Source organism: Falco peregrinus, chromosome 13 (assembly GCF_023634155.1).
Source record: "Falco peregrinus isolate bFalPer1 chromosome 13, bFalPer1.pri, whole genome shotgun sequence".
NCBI lineage: Eukaryota > Metazoa > Chordata > Aves > Falconiformes > Falconidae > Falco > Falco peregrinus.
The window spans coordinates 7301835-7322252 of NC_073733.1; the positions used below are offsets into that span (position 1 = coordinate 7301835).

A 20418-nucleotide genomic window follows, 5' to 3' on the forward strand; every position below is an offset into this window, starting at 1 on the left:
TATACTTTCCTATCTTTCCCATCTTCCCTGGCATACTCTCCTTCATCCTGGTAATACTATTTCATCTACTAGGATGCTTAATTCTTTATATACTGTCAAATACTCCTTACTGTAATGGAACTGGAAAACTTCAGTAAGTGTCTTTAATCCCCAAGCCACCAAAGAAGATGGACTCAACCTTGCATCGAACAGAACTGTTCGAATTTTTCCATGCTTCTCTTCACTGGAGATAGGGAAAGACTAAGCCCATTTGTAAAATTATGCGAGAACACATAAATCCTCTCTGTAAACAAAACTTCCCTAACCAGTTCTGAATGCAAGGTATGCCTCACATAGTTTATACCCCCTTGACAGAAAAAGGAAAACTTGAGAATTCTGTTTCACAGAGATCGTTACTGCATTTGCGGGTGAATATGAAGAACCTTAATGCCTGACCTACTGTATATGAAAAGGATGAATTACTGTATTTCCTTCTATCCACAAAAATGTTTCTAAAAATGTTTTTGACATTTTTATATCACACTGATTTATACAACCTGTGTTCTTGCCACCTCTGAAAATTTTTGTTTAGCAGCGACTACTGCTCTGAGGCACAAATACACTCTAAGTACACAACTTTATTGACTTCCATAAAACCATTGCATTGCTGAATAGAAACTGAGCAGTGTAACGAGAAAGACAATGCAATGCAGCAAGAGAAATAAAATGCCTAAAGGCCGATTGTTCTGATTACGTTTCAACTGTCAAGCCACAGGTCTTCGAGTTTACAAAATCTGCTCTATTTCACAGTAGAGTAGTAATAAAGTATACACACATTGCTACATCAGCAGCGATTTTTAATTCCTAAACATTTTAAGAATAACAATTTGAATGTGTCTATTTTCAAAACACAGCTTATCGAAGTCAGTCAAATGGAAGCCCACTTAATAAAACAAAAGCAGCTTAAACATGTAATATTAAGGACAAAACTGTAATCCAGCAGCACATGCAAAAAAAATCCGAACGTTTTTCCATTATCATTGAACTATCTGCCTTAACAAATAATTTCTATGCTTGGTAAATCAATATGCAAAAGCCATTTTCACCTTTTTTGGGCCAATCATTTATTAGGCAAGTAATGACAGACCTATACCACAGATGCAAGAGAGATTCTTGTGCAGCTTTCCTCTCTGGTTACCATAGTTTCAAATGAACTGTAGATTTCTAGAAATAATACTTATGAGAAGGAGTAAAAATACCACTGCTTAAACATGAAAACTGCAAGAAGAATCGTTTTGATCGGTGTATGAATGACACTGAAGTGAACAGGTAAATGCTTAGGAAAGGAAGTTTTATTTGCAAGACCTTGTCATAGGCACAGCAATGAAGCTCAAGTATGAACAGCAGGAGAAAAATAAAGATAGTAAATGCAACCAGAGGGAAGAGGAAAGCAGGCACCAAAAAGTCATTCGGTAGCCATGCACCCCTCTCTCTTTTTCAATGATTCCCAATAAAAACCACAATCAGCTCTAAACCAGGTCATCAGCTTCCCAAGCCTCCATTATCCAGGAATACTTTCCAAACATATACATACTGGGGGGTGGAAGGGTGTGAATCTTCATAAGAACTTAAGAGATTTTAAGATCTGAAATAAAGACAGACCTTCCAATAAAAATAGCATAATAGGTTGCCACAGAGACTGTGGAAAAACTCCATCCTCTTAAAACATTCAAAACTTGACTGGACAAATTCCTGAGCAATCTGGAGGAGCTAGACCTCCAAAGGGTCCTCCTATTTGATTCTGTGATCTAGAACTCAAGTAATTTTTCTCTGTGGTATTACTTCTAGGAAACAACTGCACATCCAAAGCTTTATTTTATGTGGTGTGAAAAGGAAGTATTTCGGATACAGTTTTCAAACAGGTACATAAAGCAACAATAAAAATAAAACAGTACATGGCAGCACACCAAACTGGAACTTTCCTTTATAGTTCCCATCCCAGAACAGCACAAAATAACAATTTTTTAACTTAGGTTAATTATCTTAAATTATGAATATCCCAGTCTCTCCTTTACAACTGCAATTAAATTGCATTCTTTACTCTAAATAAAGATACAATAGCCTGTATCAATCCTACTTCCTATTTGTCTGCCACAAGCATAGCACTGCCTGCCATATGCATACTGTAGCTACCGGTCATTCTTCTTTTGGGAAAAGGGCGGGGGGGGGGGAGGGAAAAAAAAAAAGTCTTTATCAAGTTTCCCCAGTTATCTCCCTTGGAAAAAATATCATGATTGATCAGTTCTCTGTTTCTAAAAAGATCAGAAGTAAAATGAAGAATATTGCCAGTGATCAGGATGTACCGCTTTACCACTCTTTACCACTCAAATGGAATCAGTCACTATATCCATAACTAAAAAAAAAAAAAAAAAAAAAAAATTTATTCCAGGACTCACGTCACATAAAATCACCTTCAAATTAAAAACCAGACACCTGAAACACACACTACATGAATTACAAAACCTGTTCCTGACATTTACTACTTATATTTTTTTAGTAACTTCAGTTACCTATATATTCAATTGCCCATAGTAAGGTAATAAAGGTAACATATAGAAAAACACAGATGATCAATATTCACATCCCTAATCCATACAAACTCTCCTCATACTGAACACTCCCTGCTGGAAGATTACACTCTGACAAATAAAGTCAGCCAATTATATTACTTGTGTATATTATCTGCTCTGATTGCTAGGACTTGATATGGTCCAAATTTCCAGAGTTGAGCCTTCTGAAGGGATGAACTAGGACTTTTACCTTAAAGAATAACAGTTAATTGCATGAAAGACAGAAAAACCTTATCTTGAACAGCTTATTTTTATTTGCGAACAAAGTAAAAGTCTATCTTCTTTTCCCAGATGAAATGCTGCAAGGAAGATACTATTTTACAAAACTTAGGCAGAAATCCTATGTTAAATAAAAAAATACAATTCAGCCATAACCAAGAACTGCAACATTACCTCCAAATCAAAAATTTTAATCTCCTTCTAGACAGATGACATGTATTAAGCAATAGGGAAATAACTGCATTAAGTCCTCTTTGCTACGTGACTACATGTACTACATCACCACATCTTCCCTGGAAGCATCACAATGACAAGCATGTACACGAAATGACACCCATCTCTCACTGGAAGCAGGGTACCACTGGGAAAGGGAGAAACTCCAGGGAAGCCTGCAGGTAAGGTTAGTTGTCTGCAGATCACCCAACGCTCACTCAAGGGCCAGAAGTTGAGCAGCATTTTATCAAACCCTGGCAGCAACTCGAAGCCAATATTGGAATGTAATTCCAACTAAATAAAACATGCACACCTAAAGCTTGTTGTTTCTTTTTTAAGTGGCCTGTAGTTTCGGAAATATTTGTGCATTCTGTCAGTGTATTTGATTTCTTTTCATTACTTTGCTAATAGAAAACCCTGAAGTTTGGATTCCAGCTATAATTCTTCTTTTCAATCTAGACCGCTACAGACATACATATTACATGGCTATATGCACCACTGCAGACTTTTTACAAAATACAGGTGAAATTCATGTGCTTGCCCTATCAACCCTAGAACAATGGCAACAGATACAAAAATACTTCCCTCTCGAGGAGCCACACAGCAGCACTAACAAAAAAATGCTGTAGAAAACAAATATTCTTCCATTGACTTCCAGTGCCACACATTTCCTCTCTAAGCCACACTCTAATCCAATGACTAACCTCTACTGAAATAAAAGTACAGACAAGCAAAATGCATTAAAGGCTGCGTAAGGGCAGGACTAATAAGCCATCAGACTCAGAGCTATAAGAAAGTAGAACATTCATCTATGTAAAATTAAAAAAAAAACCCCACAAACCAACCAACACACACTCATCTCTAACTACTTGTTTTAGGTTGGTATTGCGATTAACTTCTCAATTATGGATCACAATCTACACTATATATATTGATATGCCTATCTTCTTACATCTACTCACTTTCATGATACTCTTCTACAAAAATAAGCCCTCTGGAGGGGGAAGTTATAGCTAGTTACACAATCAAAAAAAGGTACAGAATATATTACATTAAAGGACACACCTGGACATAAAGTATGTACCTCGATAAAGCAGTTACATGACAGCTAACTTAATTTCCCTCTGAAGTCACAACAGGACAAGAAGTAACTGCATACAAATGCAGTCCTGTACGTCCTTAATTTCATACTCAAATTGGGATAAAAAAAGTTTTAAAACAGACTCTGTCCATGTTCCTCCATGCAACTCCAGCCAGTAAAGGCTAGGAATAGCTAACTGTCACATGAATGCCACAAGGGAACCTTGGGGGATCAAATTTTCCCATATCCCTGTCTCCAAAATTGGGTGCCAGACCTCTCCTCAGATCCGACCAGTTGAGGGCAATTGTTTTTGAGCTGGAAGAAAAGATCTTTTCCATCTTCCCTACCCAAGGTCTCACAGACCTGAGATTTTCCTTAATAGTGCAAACTTGGAGATACAGGGATACTAAAAAGGGATACATTACACTGTGAAATGTTGCGATGGCACAACCTCCCCCCCCCCCCCCTTTTTTTTTTTTTTTTTTTGGGGGGGGGGGGGGGGGGAGACCTTGGTCTAGTCTTGGTGATCCTGGCCATCAAACTGACTATACCAAGAACAAAGAGTGTTTGTATTGATACCTCAACAGTAGACAATCTTCCTCAAGACAGAAGGCAGTCAGACAACAGGCCGTCAAGCTTCCCAACTTGATCAAGTCACCATTAGCCCTACATATAGGTGTCTGTGGTGATCTAAATGAAGGCCACTTCCAGAAGTTTCCCTTACTTTTGATTTACTCAAAAAAAAAAAAAAAAAAAAAATCAACTTCACCAGATTCTTACGAACTGCAACATGAAAAAACTTACAAGAAATTCTAGTTAAGAAAACACATGATTAAAGGTACGCTTTTAATCTCCCAGTTCCAAAACAAGTTTTCACTGTATCACTCCCTAGTAAGTTTTTGACCTTGTTAAAAGTCACATCAGATTTCAAGGCTCACTCTTAAACCACAAAGATACACAGTTTTTTGAAAGCAGATTAATTTTTTTTTTCCAATGTATAAAGCCAACCAAAGCCAGTGGACAAGCCATCAAACATGGAAAGAGTGGAAAAGTGTAACTGGTTGACTCCAGAAAGCAGGCTTTTGGAAAAAAAACACATGCCAGTGCAAGAGCTTCCACTGGGCCGCTGTAGCACTGCGGAGGTGACCAACAGGCTCCCCCCGCCAGGCCGGGGTGTCCCGCCGGCCGCAGGCTGCACCCAGCTGCCCCACCAGGCGCCCTCCGGGCCGCCGCGGCGCCCCCTGCCGGGCGGGGGCGGCCAGTGCAAGAGCGGCCCGTGCAAGAGCGGCCCAAGGCCATGGGAAACCACCACCCACTGGCAGATCCAGACCTCACTCCAGAAGGAGCCCAACCCTCCGACCGTAGTCACTCACACAAGATAAACTCTTCCCTGGCAGGAAGGACTCTCTGATCTTCACCAGGACGTTTAATCTGCCTGCAGCTCCACCTCTGTCCATAGCCAACAGGACAGAAGGGGCAGGAAGACCAGAGCAGATCAAACCACAGGACTGCCACGGCCAGAAGAGCTATGGGACCATGAAGAAGTCCCATTTTTACTCATCCTTCGACTTTCAAAAGCAGAAGTGATCTAAAACATTGGATGGCCTTGAATCTAAACCACTGCAGTAAGCCCATACGTCACCATTTAAGTTTTTGTGATGCACAGGGAGAGCGCTGTTCCCATTCCTCCACAGAGCTGCTGTGTAAATGCTTTGGCTGTTCCAACCCATCCCCTGCTGAACCCAGTTTCCCAAGGACTAAGTTACCACTTCATTCTCTCTTCTTTGTCAATGATCCTCATATAAGGATACTGAAGTTTTCAGAATGTGAACGTTTTAAGCGATACTGAGAAAGTAAGCAGAGCTTATTTAAGAATATTAAGCTGGTATGTCAATGGCTGCTATCAATTGCTTCCTGCCACTGCAAGTACTGAAGCAGATGAAGCTCTTGGAAATTCTAGCATCTAGCTGACAGAGACACAATCCACAACACATTCCTTTTTCCAGTATGTTTTCCCAAGTCCTCACACACACAAATGAAACAAAAAAACCCAACCAATCAACTCACCACCGAAACCCAACAGTACCATTTTGGAAATTCACACCTACAATATCCTCCTAAGGTTCAAAACCCACCAGATAACAAACAGTCACACTGTAGGCAGAGATCACACAGAGTTCAAAACCTCATCTTGTTTGACAAAACACAGCATTCCAGCAACACAAGCAAGAAGCATAAGTAACCAGCAAGAATACTTGCTTGTTTTGGGGGATTCATTTGGTGAAAATAAGCCACCGAAGTGTTTAAGGTTTCTGTAAAACATACAACCTGTTTGTACTGCCACGCCAGTTCCAGAAAACCTAATCTCTCCTATAATATTTCCCTACAGCAAAACAACAGAGAGTAACACCACAAATGAAAATGACAAATGAGGACTCTCAAATCATTCTAAATTTGAACCAGAAGTGACAAAGAGCAATCTAATTAAAAAAAGTTCATAATGCTCTGATGTGCTAAACTATTTCATGATTTGACTAAGTCTAATGTAGTTGCTCCCACCAACAAGAGCACACACTTTCAAGTGGTTTGTTGCCTACAGCTATTTTCTACAGGAGACTGTAGCAGCATGTAATATTCAAGAGAAGCTGTCTACATTACTTTTTTAAAAAATAACTCAGTTGCTGTTGATAAGTTATACTGAAACAAAATAAAACTAAATAGGGTGTTTAACTGACAATTCTATTTACACTCCTTCCAAGTGGAAATTATTTCATTCCGCACATTTATGCCTTTATAGATTTTACCACGTAAAGCTGGAATGTGATATATTTACGGAATTTGAGTTAGAGTAACAGCCAGCTAATTGAATACAATTTTAAAAACTGAATGCTCTTCAAGTAGTGCAATGCATTTTTAAATAAAGTATTTTATTTACACCAAATATTTTATGACCTAGCAATTTTCTGATTTCCAAGAACCCTATTTTTAAATATATTAAAACATCACAGCATCATTAATTTGATGCCAACTTATTCAAACCAGTAACTTCAGCTTTCAGTCACAAAACATCAAGCCTTTACGTCTAAAAGAAAAGATCTGTACATAAATTTTAACTAGTCTTCTTAAATACAAGTTTAACAAACCCTTATATTGCTTACTGACTCCACTCAGTATTATCTTTCTGCAACTGTAAATGGATGAAAAACTTCCAAAAACGTAACTCCGGCCCACATACGTAACTTGGGAGATACCCAAGCTCTAGGGAATTTCACAGGAAAATTACAAGTCTCTCCCATCTCCCAGTTTCATGCCTGGGTTTTCTTTTGTTTGTCTGAATTTAAGCTTATACAACACCCATCCTTAAATATACCACGGTTAATACCAACAACAGCAACTGAAATTCAGATTTCTCACAGGTTGCATAAAACCCACCTGTAGACTACAGCATAACAGGCCACTGCTTTTGCTAAAAGGACCCACATGAGCCCCACTGCTTACAGAGCAAGATCTATCTGCTATAGATGGGAATCAATTCATGGTTATTCCTTTATGTAACTCTGAAGCTTTCTTAGTCTCTTTTTTTAGTTAATCAGAAGGGTACAGGGATTCCACCCCACCAAACCCAGTGCTGAAAGCAGCAGAAAGATGGATTGTGCCAACAGCAGGGCATCGGTATTCTCACACCTTGTTTGATTTTGTAACGAAACTGTTATCATGGTTCCAAGGGAAAAGAAACAGTGTTACCCAGCAAAGAGAGCCCCATGCAAGATCTGTGGCATTGTGATTCTGCAACTGATGACCAAGATTTATCCACAAAATTAAGAGTTAGGGATAACAACCTATGAGATAAGAGATTCACGCCAGTCATTGCACAATCACTTGTGGTATTTATTTACCTGCACATAACCAACCGGCCTGCATGTGGGTATGTTTTAAGTCCCAGGCAGTTCAATACCAGGTAAACACGAATAATAAATACTTGAGTAAATAATGGATTTAGGGAAAAGAGAATATGAAAAGGTGGAAAAGTTGTTTCAAACGGCCAAGCATTACGAAGGAGAAAGTCATCTGTCACAAATCGGGACCGCCATGCCAAGAGTTAACAGCAAGAGGTGTGCTTGGGGAACACCTCACTGCAGGAAGCCAGGAACTCTAGCTTCTGGACACTGAAAGCAAGATTGAGCCGAACTCCCAGCAGCACAAGGACCTTCGGACGCGGGCTTCGAGGGAAGCCATCCAAAAGGCGTTTTCTCCCCCTCGCCTTTCACCAAATCCCCACGGAACGGGAAGACGTGGAAGCCTTTCCACGAGGTGACCTTCGCGCCGCCCCCACCGCTCCTGCGGGGGAACCGGCGGCGGCGGCCGGGCCCGGCCGGGGCGCGGGAGGAAGCCACCGCCTCCCGCCCGGGCGGCGGCCAATGGGCGGCGGGCGCAGGCAGGCGGGCGCGGCGGCGGCGGCCGCCCGAAGCGGAGCGGAGCAGGCCCCGGCGGGGCCGCGTGTGACGCACTTCGGTAACCGGACTCCCCGCCCCCGGCACGAACCGCCGCGCTGACATGGCCCCTCCTCGCCCCGCCGAGAGGGACGGCGGCGGGGCGCTGCGCGGCCCCGGGCTACCTGCGGGGGCTGCCGGCCGGGGGAGGCGAGGGGGTCACAGCGGCGGGCAAGGCGCCCGACGGGACCGGACACGCCAGGGTGTGGCGGGGGGAGCACACGGGAAGGAGCGCTCAGCCAGCGCGGGCGGGAGCCGTGCGGCCCGCGCCGCCAAGAAGTAATTAAAAAAAAAAACAAAAACAAGACACAACAACAAAACAGAACACAAAAACACACAGAGTAACTCCAGCACCGGACTCGGCGGTCATTGAAACTTTGTGCTAACTCCGAGCACCGCATCCCGGGGGAAGGCAACAACAACAAGAGCCGAGCCGGGCAATAAATAAATAAAAAGCAGCGAAAGAGAGAGCTGAGCGCCTTCAGCCCTCGTCCTCGGGGGTAGGGAGGGGGAAAAAAAAAAAAAGTTAAAAAAAAAAAAATCGAGGTCTGTCGGTCGCGGGTTTCCCCGGGACGGCCGGGTTACACAACGCTAGCAGCGGCCGGCACCGAGGGCAGCGGTGCGGGCCCCCCCGCCGGCACCCCCGGCCCCGGGGATGGGCACAGGCAGGCGGAGCAGCCCCCGACACACGGGGCCGCCCGGCCCGGCCATCTGCTGCCGCTCTCGGCCGCTCGCTCCTCGCTCCCCTGTCCCTCCGAGTCCCTAACCACGGCAACAACTGCATATATATATATATATATTTTAAGCCGTGTAGAGAAAATAAGCGCCCAGAAAAAAAAAAAGAAACACCAGGAAAGCTCTCGCTTCCTACCTGGGCAGGGTTCAGCTCAGTTCAGTGCGTGCCGAGGAGGAGGGGGCAGAGGAGCACTATCTAAAACAAAAGTGGCGCCAAAACCCCCCAGTAAGAAGCATTCTTCTTCCTCCTCCTCCTCCTCCCCCCCCCCCCCCTCCCCCACCGGGGCCGGCGAGAGCCCAGCGGGGTTCCTGCAACACGCGGCTGCCGGCGTCGGGCGTCCCCGGCACAAGTTGGCAAGAGCCCTTTCTTTACAAAAAAATAAAGCAAGCCGAACGGAAACTGCCACAACTCTTCCTCTTAGCGGGCAGCCGCCGAGGAGCTCGCCCAAAGTCAGTCTGGAGGGGAAAACTTGCCCCACAAAGGCCTTCCCCGGCCTGGGCGCCGGGGGGGGGGGGGGGGGGGGGTCGCCAGCTCTTTCGGAGGCGGCGAGGGGGGAAGGCGCAGGTCGGTCCCCACGTCCTCGCTCGAGCCGAAGGCACTCGCTCCCGCCAGCCCTCCGGCCCGCTGGCTCGGGGGAGGCGGCCGGAGCTGCCCCGGCTCGGGGCAGGGAGCCGGCGGAGGGCAAAGCCCGATCCCTCGGCACTTCCCTCGGCGGGGAAGCCGGCGGGAGCGGGCTGGCAGGAAGAGCTCAGCTGCTGGGCAGCGGGAAGGAGGGGGAAGGGAGCCCGGGCGAGCGCTGTCAGGGGTGAGAGTCCCCTCTCCCCGGCCTCCTCCGACACCCGACCCCGGGGCACCGGCAGCCGCCCCACCATTTTCTCGGCGCGGCGCGGCCCAGCGCTCTGCCCCCCCGAGCGCGGCCCGCTCCGTCCGCGGCGGCCCCGACCCCCGTCCCCTCCCTGGCCACCCCCGAGCGGCCCGGCCCGGCTTGCCCACACACACACCCCACACACACAATGCCCGAGTCCTCCATCTTGCCAGCAGCCCCTGCTCGGCTCGGGAGAAGGGGGGAGGAGGAGGAGGAGAAGGTGGTTCTCCATTTTAGCTCGCCGAGCGCTGGGCCCAGCCTGCCCGCGGCCGGCTCTGGGGAAGAGGAACGGGGCTCCGGGCGGGCAGCGGGGGCCGCTTTCGGCGCCCTCTCGCTCTCTCACTCGCGCTCCCGCTCGCCTCCCCCCTCCCCGCCGAGGCGCGCTGGGAAGGGGGGGTGGGGAAGCGGGGGGCTGGAGTGTTTTCGCGGCTCGGCCCCGCCGTCCTCCATCTTGGCTGCGCGGAGTCCCTGTGGCCAGCCGGCCTAGCGCCCCGCGCCGTCCTCGCAGGCCCGGGGACCGCGGGCCCCGTCCCGGCCTCTCTCCGCAGCCACGCACCGCGATCCCGAGTCCCCCCTCCAAACTTCCAGAAGCTTCGCCGCCATTTTCTAACTTACCTTGCCCAGTATCGGCGTAGGCAGCGAGGAGGCCCAGGCTCGTAGCTCCGCTCCTATATCCCCGGCCCGGCTGCCGGTTGCGCGCCCGGCCCGGCCCGGCCCGAAGACTTGGCCGCGGAGGGGGGGTCTGGGGACGGCGCGGGGCGCGGGCAGGTTATTTAATTTGGCGGCGGCGCTGGGGATTGTTTGGGGTGTTCGCTGCTCGGCGGCTCGCGAGCGAATGGAGGGCGCAGGCGCCACCTGGCGGCCTCCGAGCGAGGCCCGCTCTCCTGGGCGTGGGGCGACACCTGCCGGCCGGCCGCGGCGCAGCCCGCGCCGAGCGGGGTAAACAAGGTGCCGCGCACGCGCGCGCCGCCCGGCCGCTCCCCCGCCCCCGCCGCCTCGCGAGCGCGGCGCTCCACAGCGGCGGCGGCCCGGCGGGGGCGGTGGCGGGGACGGCCGGGGTCGGGCCGCCGCCGGGGTGGCGAGGCGAGGCGGCCTCTTCCTCCTCCTCCTCCTCCTCCTCCTCCTCCTCCTCCTGCCAGGCGGGGGGGGCCCGGCCTCCTCCGTGCGCGGCCGGCGGGGGGGGCCCAGCTGCTGGCTTCATTCTCGGGGCAGGATCGGGTGACTGAAACAGGAGGACAGCCTAAAAAGGAGAGCTCCGGCACGGCACGGCACGGCACGGCCCCGGCCGCGTACAGCCACCCGCGGGCGCGGGGCCTGGCGCCCTTCCTGCCCCCTTGCAACACCGCAGTAACTGGAAAACAGTCGTTCGGCTGAGGCAAAGTTCAGCCTTCCTAGAAATAACCCCTGCCCGCCTGCCGGCCCCCTCGCCGCCCGGGGCTGCCGGGCCGCCGTTGCTGCGCCGTGCCGGAGCCGGCTGCGGGGGTGCCTGTGGCCGTGAAGATAAACGCGCGGCTGCCCGCAGGGGTGTGTGCGGGGTGCCCGGTCTCCAGAGCGCCCAGCGGGGCGGCCAGACCAGCAGGAGCTGTTTGCTGGCGCTGGTGGTGGTTCTGGTGCTGGGCAGCGTCCTCCCGAAACGTTTGCTGCTGCTCGTCGCAAAGCGCCTTCCTTCCCAGTTCAAATTGGCGCTTGCTCCTAGCCTCCCAGGGCGATTCCTTGTTTCTCCCTGTATGAAGATTCCTACGTACCTCAGACGATCGCATATAAGCAATACAGAATACTTTGTGACGCTTATTTTTCTAAATGCGCAATTCGATAGTTCCTTCTACATTTTTTCTCTCCCTGCATTGTGTAATGCTAAGCACATTACTCATGCTGAATAGTTGCACGTAAGCTTATGGTTAGATCGGTCAGCACAAGAACAGTTTTGTCCTGCTAATTAGTCTCCAGCCGCCTTTTGTGTTTACCTACTTTTAATTTTGGGGAGATGGTTAGCATAACTAGGCAGGTGCCAAGCAGAGTCGCTCTGCTCACCTGCCTAACAAAGGCAGGACACAAGAAAAGAGTATCCGTCAGCTTCAGCCTTTCCAAAACGAAGATGAGGCATGCACAGCGAGTAACAGTCATAATGGAAGCTGATCAGACAAGGAGAGTTTAAAATAAAAACCTAGTGTAATACGAGGTGATGACATCTAGCAGTTCTAGATATAATCTTTGGTTGGTACCTGAGAGAAGACTTCCAAAAATAAATTCCATTCTGTGGCTTGAATTCACATTTCATAATGTTTTGTACCTCCTGTCAAGGCTGCGGAAAAAATAAGAAAATTGGGAGAAAGATACCCTTTTAGGGAACAATTTAAAACAGCACCCCGAATCCCTCATTGTAAAACTATGTTCGAAGTTTCGGTTATAGCTACAGGTGCTGCTGCTGCTGCTGTTTCGTGTGTATCTGTTAATGCCTGACGAAATTATAGAAGAATTGTGAATAAAAGATAAACTGTAAAAAAAAAAGAAAACAAAACACACAAAAAAACCCAACACACCCACCATACCTCCTAACTTTTAAACTTGCCCATGATATATGTTGTTGTTAAATTACACACAGAAATAGATGGAAAGGAGCTGGATCCGTTTGCACCTTCCGTCTACAAAGTCAATTTCTGACAGCTGCCAGACAACTTTTCCATGAAAATAAACCACACACTTCCAAAACTAACATTTTGCCTGCACATGGAATTCCAGCAATGTATCCTCCAATTGAGATACAATAGGGCTACTCATATTACAATGCAAATCCAAAACTTTGTAAGATTATAGCAGCCTGCTGTGAGAGCTGGCAGAAGCACAACACTGAGGCAGCTTCAGACTCAGCTGTGCATAAAATCCATTTATTAGCACGTGCATCAGATATTTGGGCTGTTCCAAAAACACTATAGTTCACACTTGACCTCATAGCTGAGATCCTTTAGGTAAATGTGTTTAACAGAAGAAAACATGACAGTTTTTAGGGTGTGTTTTTTAAAGAAATGAGCATGCAAGTGCTGACAGTACCATGGCAGAGAGTTCAGCCCCTTTCCAAAGCTGACTCAGACCTTAGAAGCCCAGATTCATAACACTTCTGGGTGTTCTGACTATTTGCTTTTTGAAACTTGTAACAAAACCTGCAAACACTCTGGGGACCCGGCTCCAGGTGCAGCGGCGTATTACAAACCATTGGTCACAGAGCCCGCCTAAGAGGATTTTGCACTCCCCAGTGCATTTCCTCCCTCCCAGTTGCTCCACTCAGCTGCCGGCCTGGCTGCTGGCTGAGCAAAACTGTTGCCTCATCAGAGAAAGGGAGGGAGGGCCATTTGTTTTCGAAGGGACTGGTTTCATTTTTTTCCTCCCAAACCAGCTCATTTCTCGGAAGCCAGAGTACAACCACGTAAGCAATTCAGGCAGCACAACTGAAGGTGCGGTGCGCTCCTACAGAGGCCGGGAATGTTTCTGCTCTGCTCCAGTGACCAGAACATAGGAATTCCTTATGCCAGCTGTGCCCTGGGAGGACACCTGACAGCACCACACTAGGATCATGCAAATAACCACCACAAACTGGTTTATATAGCACGCATTTAAGGAGCAAACGCAACAATCTCTCAAAGGGTGGATAGCAATATAGGGGGCAGAAAAGTTCTTAACCCTTGTATTTGCTGTCTTTATCCATGGCAAACTGGCTCCCTGAGAACCTAAGTTCTACATTTTCCCTGTGAACTGATCATGCTTGTGGGATTGAGCCTTCCAGTTGGTGCAACAGGGGAGATGAGACGAAAAGCAGTTCCACTGCTAGCACACCACTTCTTTCTAAGCTAACAATTCCAGAATGGGCTCCTACCATCTGTCTGTTCAGGCTTTGTGAAGAAATCGAAGAACATCTTGAAGTTCCTATATAGCTTTAGCACTCTAGCATCCGTTCCAATACAATGAAAAAATGTAAAAGAAAAAAAAAGTGTTATCCAGGCACGATAAAGAAACAGAGATATTTTAAATTCTGGTCTTCCTAGGAAGGATTTATGTCGGATAGAAAGTTCTGTGGAAAAGTGTAGGAGAAAGTATTCTACAGGACTGTGTCATCTTTCTCATTAAAGCTACTTTTTAGGAGCTTCAAAGCCCACCATTTCTGATAGGAAGCCCAATTCAGAGAGAATTTAACAAAGACTTTACAACAGGGACTTTTACTATGCTTGAACCAAAAAGAGCTCTTGATCAGTCACCCAGTTAAGAAACTGAGCAAGGCAAGGGTAGATACCAATTCCATGTCTGAATTAATGGCCAGAGATTCACCATTAGAGATCAGAATAAACTCAAGCTGCCAGATGGCTGATTCATTCTTCCAGGCAGGAGATTCATCCTCATGCTGCTTCCTTTTCTTTGAGGGCAGCGGAATAGGAACCCCCTCTGCAGTTCCGTTTCCTCTTTTCTATTTAAAAAAACAAAACAAAACAAAACAAAATCAAAACCCCAACACAATCCTTTACCATTCCTTTTATTTTTTAAAAGGATTTGCTTAAAAGAATTGGAAAACAAGCCAGAACTTGTATACTAGATTCGTTCCAAGGTGCAGTGGGTAAGTGTGATGGCCTGTATTAAATAAGCCACAGCATATTTTTACCTGTTTAGTTGGGTACACAGGGGAAAAGCAGTTTTCCCAGTCAGGTGTGTTGGTGGTTTTTTTCCTCCGATTTTTGAAACTGGATTAGTCACTCTAGGGAAATCTGCTCTAAATCCTTTTGGAGATGAGCTATTACATAAGAAACAAAAATAAAGACAAAAAAATGGGTTACTTTCCCATAATTTCCAGCAGACAGATAGCACATCAATAGCTCCTTAGGCCTTTCCCTGTACTGTGAATTGTTTCATCCTTTTGCGATTTACATAAGTCTCCCTTGCATGCCCCTATTTCTTGCCAGGTCTTTCCAGAACGCCTAACTGAAGTCTGAATTTTTTTGATTCAGTAAGTTGCTGCCTACCATGCTCTCAGACCTGAAAAGATGCACAGAATTACAGTTTGTCCCGTATCACTAAAAAGGAAGGAAGTTCTACCTGCCCTTCGCTACCCGCTCTAGAAGTGAACAGAACCCCAGTAAGTCACCAGTGCCTTCCAGCTAACTGCATTATCGGCAGCTTTATTCAGCCATCTGTGCCACTGGTTGCCTGAAGCCCCGCACTCTTTCCCCTGTTTGAGGTGAGGTGCTCTTGCTATGTATCAATTCTTTGAGATAAAAGCCCCTCAGCCATGTTTTCAAGTTTTCATCACCAAAGCATGTAAAGGCCCCACCGGTTGCTGGTAGGAAATAATGCAAAACCCTCTTCCCAGCTTCAGTCAAGATGCACCAATTTGACTTGAGGCTTCACCTCACCTTATGTACAAGAAAGTGTTCCCATGCAGGCCACCTCTGTTGGATCTGGGACGCGATCTGCTCTACTTTGCAGATGTAGGGAAGTTTTGGGAGACATGACCAAGACTTGTGTTCCGTAGCCAAGTCCAGGCAGAGGGACCATGAATCAAGACCCATTTTATGAGTCAGGCAGCATGACAGCATCGGCGACAAAGCCTGTGGAAGAACCACGGGAACCAGAGAAACATGTTTCAGGTTGGGTAAGTGGCAGAGCATGGATGAAGGCAGGAAAGAACAGATTGTACAGCAGAAAAAGGGCTGGGGTGAGAAGCAGACAAGAGCTGAAATAAGGTCAAGCGGGCCAACCAGCAGCAACCAGCACTGAGCAGGGGAAGCAGCTAAGCGGCAGCTAAAAACCAGTGAAACTACATCATATTCTTGATCTGAGGGCAACTCACCCATCAGGAACGGAGAGTGGGTCCCAGCCAGCTGGATTTTCCAGGGCATCCAGCCCCCCTGAGACCCTGACACGGAGCCAGGGGGTTGCCTGGAAAGGGGAGGAAGGAGGCTGGTTTGTGGTTAGATGAGGTTAGAGTGGAACTGGGACAGAAACGTTGTCATTCAGCTCAACCTTTGCCCAAGATCATAGAGCAAAACAATTCTACACCACAAAGTCAAATATGTTTGTTTTATGTTTAAGCTTTGAAGAAAATCCTCCCTCAAATGGATGGGACGGCTCTCTGCTCTGTTTCCAGGCAAACACCAGGTTTGGATGGTGACAGTGGATTGATTTATCTTGGTCTTTTCCCCATAAACCACTGAGGATAGAACTGAAGAGGGTTAAAGTGGGAGTATATGCAGTGGGAGGTGGTTACTTACCTGACAAAGTCAAGGAACAGATTACTCTGTCAGATAAACTTGCATGTGTTCTGGGGCTGACCTACCACATTCCTGAGATCCTACATATATCCCTAACATGGTTTCCTTTGGTTTAGATTTCATTACCAACCAGCTTCAAGGTTTGTTTCTGTTAAGTGCTTCTCAGCAGTCCCCTCTCCTTCCGAGCATGTCTGGGGCTCAAGGCTCTTCTCGCTGCCTCAACTCTGATGCAGCGGGATGTGGAAGCAAAGCGAGGTGTGATCCTGTCATTAGCTGAGAGTACGATTTTTTTTTCTAAGTGGCACAATGCATAACAAGCAGCAAGGAGTACAACAGTTTGTGACATCTTGGTGGCTTGCACAGATGTTCAAAACCGTTAAGATAAAAATACTTCTTTTAGACTGTAACTTCCTTTCACATGATTGTGGAAGTCCTGCAAAGCCTCACTGCCAGCAGCTGAAACCAAAGTGTTTCCCGTCCATGGCAAAGGGCACTTGTGGGACACCCAAGTGCCGAGGATGGCGACTCCCAATCCCACTCCCCCTGGGCACACCCTTACGTCCCTTCTCTGTACCGCTGGTTCCAGCTGTGAGCCCAGCAGAGGTGAAGCTTCCAACCTGGAACATGGGCGTTCCTTACAGAAATGTGGAATTGCCGATTAAGCCTTTACAAAGCAACTGTTAACAATGTTATAAGAGGGCTAAATTGTGATGCAGAGGTAGGAGTCAAATTAATGTCACTTTTGGTACATTCTGTTTTGCAAAACACCAGAAGAGACATTTGGAGCAACAGTTATTTTTCTGGTGGCTTGTACCCTACCAACAGAGCTTCAGTACTGGCTCCAGTACCACCACCTGGGTTGGTTATGCAGGAAAGGGAGGTAACGTCAACCTTAGACTCAGAAGCCTCCCTCTGTTATGCAAGAGTTAAAAGGAAGAGGCTTCTGTGGCTTGACCCCCACTTTTGAAAAGCTGGTATTCAGAAGATTAACTAGTTGGCTCAAGTGATGACTTTCATCATACCGTGCAAAACTAAATAATGTAAACCATGTCAACTGTTTTGCAGGAGGATCTAACTTCATAAGATCAAAAGGACATAACATGAGTAAATTTAAATGTTCTCTGTCTTGGTGATTTCTAGAGGTTAGCTTATTTCATTCTCCAAAATTTGCAGGTGACCATATGCATTTCTACTGAACTTGGCTTTTCAGCAGTTACTGTAAATGATTCCCCTAGATGGTTTCACCATGAGACTCTGCAAAAGCATTTTTCATTTTTTGATAGAAAATGCTGCTTTTCAGTCTAGGGGCAAACCCTAATTCAAGTATCTCTCCAATACATTTCCAACAATTCTAACTTATCAAGCATTTTCTCTCTGCCATCATCAATAGCCATGCAGGCTATAAAACTGTAAATTAATACTTATCCAAAGGCAACCAAGTAGTTTTCACCTACCTCGAACTATCAGATACTCACAATATAATTAAAAACATTTTTTCCCCAGATATTCCTTGGGGTTTTGTTTATCCAAGCCATTTATAACTGAATATATGCTGTCTTCTTTCCTGTCCCAGGAAAAATCAAGTTCTTTTGTTAATTTAGTCAGAGCCATATTCTCTGAATTAATGCTTACAGTATTAATGTAACGTTGGTATCAGTATTGCTTAATTGGAACTCCTGGTTAAGAAAAAATTAAAATCTGAATTTCAGCAAAGGTTCTGTATTATCCCAGGTCATCTGCCTCCTCACAGAAAGCCGCATTGTAATTACGGCACACTAATTGCTGTACACCAGCATCAGTCCACCTCTTGAAGCAACATGACACAGCGGCACTCACAAGCGCAGCAAGATACTTGCAACAGCCCGAATTGGCATGAAGGCATGGCAGGGTGATGGGGGGGAAAGATTTTCTTCAAGTTTCCAAGCTACTCAGTAAAACTTACACATGCAAAACCCACCCCAAAAAAATTAGTAAGAGGGAGAGTATTCACTCATTCTTCAGTTCCGCGAGGAATGAAGATGATGTCACTAGCCTGGCTCTTCCCATTTGACTGTACGGAGGTGACGACCATCACCCTTCACAGAGCAGGTTCAAGAGCTAAGGCCAGTCCCCCCGTCCTGCACAGGACGAGCAATGACAAAGCCTCTGAGGCAGCAGTGGAAATCTCCAGCCCACTCTGGCATTTAGCCTCCTTGCTGACAGGAGTCACTTGTGCACAACGCAGAGGGTAAAAAAACCCCACCACCACGTACCAACACAGTGTTCGTGTACTTACTGCTGCAGAAAAACACCGCAAAGGCCAGAAAAATCTCCTTCACTCTATGAAGAGCTGACCTTCCCTTCAGGCAGGCCTTGCACATCAAATGCAAGAACCTGCACGCCTTGAAAGGCAGAACAGATTCTCTTCCGAGTAGTTACTACATACTGTGGCAACAAACTTCACCAGCCCTTGTAATGTTTAATCTCAGCATACAACTTCAGCTTCAAGTTTGACATGAACATAGTAATCAAGTGTCTGCATTAACCTCCCACCCAGGTCTAATTAAACTCTAACAACCCATCATATTTAATTATTTTTTTTAATTTCAGTAAAACTCAAACATAGCTAACTTTAAAAAACTCATTAGGTTAGGTTAACAACAGTGCTTTGAAAACTTTGACTATATGCCCTGTAGCTTCAGGCTGCACACACAGGTGACAAAAACAAACATTGAAGCATTGTGGTCAAAACTAACCAGGCAATATTAAAAGAAGTGTCGAAATACTCTAATTAAAAATATACCTATAATAATTTATTTATTGTGCTATGAGCTTTGGATCAAGCCCCAAATCGAATTTAAAGATGTACAGCTAAGTATCTGTAGATCTGTACAATCGGTAGAGTAAGTCAATATTATGTTTCAAGCCCCTTGTTTCAAAGCAGTGAGAAAAAGCTAAATGCATAACAAAGACATCAAAACTATGGGTTTTCCTTATTTTAGCCTTGTGTTTCTAAATTGGGCATGCAATTTCCACGTTTTCTAAACAGAAACAGTTCCAAAACACATTATTAAAACCCCTTGTAAATCTCCCACATATCTGGAGCAGCAAATAGCTCTGCTACTGCAAGTAAAACGGAAATAAGAAAGATTTTTACATAGAAGCTACTAGAATAAAGTTACTGAATACCGATACTTGAATATATTCCATAGCTCTTTGTTTCAGCTCACTCTTTTATAAAAGACCAACTCCCAGGGCATCTTTGTCCTGCTGCTAACCTCCTTTTCAAAGCACCTGTGCTTCTACTCCATTTCTAGCTCTTTGAACACTCAGCACAGTATCAGTGCCCATGGAATTTCTTCTGTTTCTTTAAGATACTGAAAATCAAAGTAATTTGAAAAAACATCTTCCTAATTCAAGCTGTCAAAATTTGATGACTATGCTAATTATTTTTTCACATTTAGTCTGATTAGAACTCTGATTATAGTTTTTGAAAAAAAAATTAAACCTACAGAGCAGTTATTTTGTCATCTCACTAACAGGCCTTTAACCCTTTAATGCTCCTAAGCAATTAAAATTTGAATTGCTATTACAATTAGATCTTTTATAACAACTATCATGAAGTTACTAGAAGGGGTGTGGTCTATCTTTTAAAAGTTAAATAGCATAAATGCTTGATGTTAAAGCTGGTTGCTTGCATATTATTTGGACAATGTGCTTACTCTCCGTCTCAGCTTAGAAGGTACAATTTGTGACCCACTGCCAGGCTCTTCTCAGTTCACATACTACACTTGCAACCAAAATCACCTCCGTACTAGGATTTAGTTTTGTAATAGCTCTAAGTAAAATTTGGTCAATCTCTTTCTCAGACAAGGCTTTACTGAGCTGCGTGCAAATTCCCGCAGCCTGTAAGCTGGATCCAGCTCATCCCGATAGCGTCTCTCACATGACTTAGGTCAAGGTTAGGTAACAAAC

The 20418-nt window shown here is 46.0% G+C and overlaps 1 protein-coding gene across 5 annotated transcripts in view; it reads right to left on the reverse strand.

The window, feature by feature from the left end:
- Positions 1–11057, reverse strand: part of STAG2 (STAG2 cohesin complex component) — an 82211-nt gene extending 71154 nt beyond the window's left edge. For 3 of the 5 annotated variants that reach the window (XM_055817904.1, XM_055817901.1, XM_055817903.1), the window contains exon 1: positions 10829–11057. The gene's annotated coding sequence lies outside the window, so the exon portion shown is untranslated. Of the gene's footprint in view, positions 1–9483; positions 9604–10828 lie in introns of those variants that run through there. The other 2 variants (XM_055817905.1, XM_055817902.1) reach the window with 1 other exon arrangement.
- Positions 11058–20418: the final 9361 nt, after the last annotated feature.